We start from the raw sequence: 6,159 nt of genomic DNA on the forward strand, positions 1-6,159 counted from the left end.
ACAAAGCTACTAAGAACTCAAAACAAAACTCCAACTTACAGAACATGAAACCATGAACTCTTAGTACCAACTCTACCAACTATTCCTACCTCCACACCTCGCTCACGATGTCGTATCAACTACATCATAAACTCTCCCGACACTAACTCCATATATAACCAACTACATAAACATCAAACGGAATGTTACATTCTACCACCCTTAAAAGGAACTTCGTCCTCGAAGTTTACTCACACTCATAACCTCATCATCCAACTGTCAACACTATCGAAGTATTCTCGCATTCCTAACCTTGAACTACTACAAGCACGTCCATGACCTTTTAACACTATCAACCACAACATATACAAATCCATACCTTATGCTACACCAACACTCTACTTCCAAATATACTACCATATGTACAACCATCAAAATCTCTTTTATCGCATCTTACTCCTCTAAAGATAACTGTTACGTCCTCGTAACTCACTAATACTAAATCCTAGATATATCTTTTCATTATCCTCATCACCACCGCATGTCAAAGATAACCACCTAGAACCTAAACACTCGCCATGCACATATCCAAGGCTCTCTTACTTAAACAACTCTCATACTTCACTTCACTCGTCACACCACCTAAGCTATACCACAAAATCCTTAACTTAATCCAAAACTTCACTTGTTTCCTATTACCGCAACATGACACACCTCTCTATATAAACTACATAAAACTCTTATCGTCAAAAGCATAACTCACGATCCACACTTGTTACGTACACTCACACTAGATCTTCAAGTTCCTTTCTTTCATTACCGCAAGACTCATACATAACTTAACAAGACACTAAATCCAAACACCCTTCCCTCACTGGCCCAACGAAAGATTAAAACCACTTGTAGCTTTCAGATCATTACCACACATGTTCTACGAATCACTTGTCATGACTATGTGCACCGATGTCTCATCTACAACAAGGTCAAAATTACTGTAACAACTTCTCACAACTGTGTTCCATCAACAGAATGTCACTATACCATGACAACAACGAAAACATGTACAACTCTCTTTCATATCATACTCTACCCTCATTCCAAAACTTAACTGGTAAGAAACATCAATAAACAAAACAACTGTCTATCCGTACAAACTGAAACTCACTGGAAGCAACATTAAACAAAACAACAATCTATGTATAACTGGTATGCACTTTCGAAAACTCGTATCATAATCATCCCGCCTACTCCATCACAACCGGTGACGGCATCACAACACCGTCACCAACAACCGCACCGCAGTGCGAAAATACCCGCATCATAACACGAAGTACCGTGCCCGGATCACCACCCGAGGCACCACAACCGCACCGATAGACATCACAACTTACTCAAACCCATAAACACCGACTCAAAGATAACTTCTCGCAGGACAAGAAAACTTACTCAAACCCACTTTATTAAATCACAACGCAACATATTATATGGATAAACAGATAAGCACCTCATGAACATCATCTCCACCATTTCACGGAATACGCATGTGTTGTCAATACACCTAAAATTATAACTAGCCATGCCAAATCAATCAAATTATTACTTTTTTTGCCTCATTCCATCAGATTGTCGTACCCTACATATATCACAAACATTCATATAACATCTTTATAACTATCACACCATACCGCGTCTCGTGAGGTCAGAACCTCACACAAACATTTATACACATCATAGACCCATAATCACATCCAACTAGTCAATCCTGATCACGTAAGTTACCACTCGATAAAGGTTACCTGTCGCCCGAGCTTAACTCATATGCCCCTCATAACATATTTTCCCATTCGCATAACCATCACCTCATGCCATACCATTAATATTCAACCACTAGCGCTCGCCTCATATAACCACATCTTATACTCCCTTACAACCATACATATCAATCCCGCCTTTGTAAAATCAACCTCTCTAGATCTTTGTCTTTCTTATCTATCATCACCCTTAACCACTAGTGACAACACCACAATACCACCACACGTCGTATATCAAACCTCTTACACTCATATCAAAACAACAGGGTTTTTCTCCTATCTTTGGTTAACATCCCCAAATAAAGAACATCAAATCCATCAACAAAATTACCTCAACATTATTCCCAATACTATCTTAATTGTATCGTCATCTAACTTTCCACCAAAAATCTCATATCGTGCAGGTATTCTACCAACTTCTTACTCCCTTAATTCCTCAAAACCCATGAATAATCATGTTGTCCCGAGACTCCTATGTAACCGTTAACTCAAATCCCCATGATAGTATCATACATCTTGACGATTCCTTACTTTTATATCACATAACTCCGGTCAACAGTTTTCCTAGTTTTACTCCGCTCATTCTTTTCTTTTACTCTCGACAAAATCAATTAACCATAAAACTCCTTATTGCTTCTTCTTAACTCTTTAGTGTTCCGGTTGCTTTCTCATTGCTCCAAGACTCACATCCCATTATTTACATCGATATCATCTCATCCTTTCTTACCATGGATCTTCTCTTATTATGCTATCACTCATACTTGCCACTAATCTATCCATAAAATCAACGTTCACTGTTCAAACAATTGCATCTCCTTCGTACATCTCTAGAAATCAAAATTTATTTCATACCGTTAAATGCCCAAAGAAATCACACGTAGTTTCACCTCTTAATAAACCAAATCTTCCAAACTCACTCACTGTCTACAAATCCACCTCGCAACATGTCTCCATAAAGTTCACTATATACCACTATTCTCAACCCCTTTTAAAACGGACTTTCACTACTTATATTCTTGACTCACTCGACTCCTAACCATCTCCCTCCATAATTCTTTACACATCTCAAGTTGCCACTATCCACATCCTTACTCTCAATCCTTTCATTCTCACGTTCCTTAGACTCACATCATCCCTTGTCCATATTCACTTACTTTTACATCACTCAATTTCGCGAATAAATCACTCACCACGTCTCACCAAAACTTGCACCATGCCTCAATCAGCTCATCAATATTCTTTTTCTTTTTCCACTTCTCAGCACAACCACATATAACTCATCTCCTCCCACCAAACTCATACTCACCATAAGGTGCTACTCACCACCCCATAAGATTGGGTAACTTACGTATCAAGACCAACTTACATGTAAAACAATGCATAAAGAAGTAAAATAACAACTTTGAATTAAACATAATATGCAACGAATGTCAAAAGATAAGCATATGACCCAAAACAGGGGTCACTAGATCGAGTAGTCAAGCCACTCGATCGAGTAAGGGACTTACTCGATCGAGTAGGTGAAGATCAGAAGCACGTAAAACAAATCACCAGGGCTACTCGATCGAGTAACTAACGTACTCGATCGAGTGCCCCCTTACTCGATCGAGTACCAAGGATACTCGATCGAGTACCCCAATTCTCAAGACTGTCCAGAAACAGTCATAACTCACTTATTACTTGGTCGTTTTGGGCGTGTGACCTATCGTTAGAATCGTAAAAGGACAAGCTATCACCTCCAATTGGAATCACATCAAAATCATTTATGCATCTCAAGTTATAACAGTTTAAAGACAACCTCTTTATAAACGAAAAACACAACTATTGATTTTTACTTCCCAAACGACTTAAACAACAACAAGGTAGACAAAACGACTCAGTACTCATAAAACCAGTATTGCTAATCTCATGTTACCATCTTCAAAAATGAAGCAACAACATCCATCATGCACATATATTATTTAACTCATTAGTCATGTACTAACCGCATACTTTAAATTTTATAACTTTTCGTAACACAAAACATTCTCATACATTACAAATCCTATTTCCATGTTACTAATACAACAACATTACAAATACACTTCGTCACCTAAACATATTCATAATCACAAAATTCATATTCTCATGCAATTGCTACTCCATCTTTTCCAATCAATTCATCCATTTCCAACACATTACTCATCATTCTCATACACTTTTCTAACAATTCTAACCAACATTGTAAACCAACTATAATGCAACATGCTTTCAATCAACAACATACGAAATCACATCATCACCATCTTTTCTACACATTCCCCACTCTCAACATACATACATCCACTGATTCATGCCACACATCACTACATAGATACACAATTCACAAGATAAACACATAGCGATCCCGACTCATATCCCATGGTGACCGGTTCAAAATTGTAGGGCGAGTTCGCGACTTTAGGACGTCTCCCAAGTCTTTGCATTAGCTCCTACAACCTTTACCCCGGGTTCATTTTAATTGACTCCCTATATTCATTAAATTCATTGGTTACAGGTTTCAGGATCGTCGCTCTGATACCATTTGTAACACCCCCATACTCCAAGTGCCTTACCAGGACCACTCAGGTATAAGGATGCCACCATCTCTTGCTACCCGAGGCATGATATTCATAAGACAATAACGAAACAACTTTAAAAGTAAATAAAGTTTAAAGTGACTACATAGCAATACCAAACTGATAAAAAGAAATACAAGATTCTCAGACGGTCTACTGCTAAAACTATCAAAACTATAAAACATCGTCCGACACAAATGAAGACTTCTAATCGCCACGTGATGACTCATCCCAGCCTATCCCATACGCGTCATATCATACCTCGCTCAATAATCGCTCACCACCCCGAATGGATCACCACGATTTTCAAAACATTTAAACGGGTCAAGACTAATCACACAACTCAATATATCAACAATAAGATAAAAGCAGATGCCTTAACACACACACACACACACACACAATCACGCCGATCCCAACAATCTCAATCACCGACCGTCCACGGGACGACCCCGCGCTGGGGGACCGCAGCCTGCACCCACCAAATCCCCGCTCCTCATAATGAGCGATAACCCCGTCCATTAATGTGCACATCCCTTCTGTGGCGGGTTCCACGGAAGGCGAAACTAGGGCGTGAAGCCACTCCCGCAAGTGACCCCACTCGCCCCGAGGCCACGCCGCGAACCATAGACAACGATCACAACCACAATCACAATACAATTACTATATCAACCAACCAAACACAACACATCAACCAATATCCCATTATGGGACTAATACCGAGTAGAAATCCTACCCGGAACAAGAACACAATCGACCGGGCCTCAACAACAGATCACAAATCCTTTTCTACTTAATCCTCCTCCTAACATATAATCACATAATTACTAACAATCACAAAACTAACACAAAACCCCCAATCCCAAAATTAGGGTTTAACGAAACTTGACGAAATACTATAAAATTGGTATGTAGATCTTACCCTCGACGCAAGGATCACAAAGGTATAAAGAACGATGGAATCCGACCTCTCAAGCTCCGGGATTTGTCAACAACACGGATGAATGCGAAGAACGTAACTTGAATCTCCCTTTTAATGTTATTAGGTTTGTAAAAGTGTATTATGAAAGTGACGGAAAGATTTATATATTAATCCGTGTTATTAACAAAACCCGTCGAATTATCACCCGCTAACCGAGCTACTCGATCGAGTAGCTAAGGTACTCGATCGAGTGCCCCCTTACTCGATCGAGTATCCTAGTTACTCGATCGAGTACCCAACAGGTCAGAAACTATTTTAAAACGCAACTCACCCTTACTCGACAGAGTAAGGCCTACTCGATAGAGTACCCAAAGACTCATAAATACGGAGTATTACAATTAAAGGGTTAAAAAAATAAAAAAATGGAAAAATAAAACAATAGGTGAAAGTAGTAACTTACAACATAACAATAAAGCGTTCACATCAAAGAAGATCATGACATTGAATCCTATACAACACAACAAAATAAAGAGGTTAGACTTAATTTACTAATAGAAATGTTAAAAAAAAAAAACCATAAAAAAATCAATACCAAGATATACACAAAAGATATGTAATTTCACTTAAAGAGATGAAGTATATATATATATATATATATATATATATATATATATATATATATATATATATATATATATATATATATATATATATATATATATATATATAAATGCTATAATATTCATTAAGATTAATAATTCAAGAGTAAGATGAATGGTTGAAATTAGGTTATGAACTTACAATGAATGGGAGAAGAGGAAAAGCAAAATTGGACTAAATGAATAAAACA

The sequence above is a fragment of the Silene latifolia genome, chromosome X (genome assembly GCF_048544455.1).
Source record: "Silene latifolia isolate original U9 population chromosome X, ASM4854445v1, whole genome shotgun sequence".
NCBI classification, from domain to species: Eukaryota; Viridiplantae; Streptophyta; class Magnoliopsida; order Caryophyllales; family Caryophyllaceae; genus Silene; species Silene latifolia.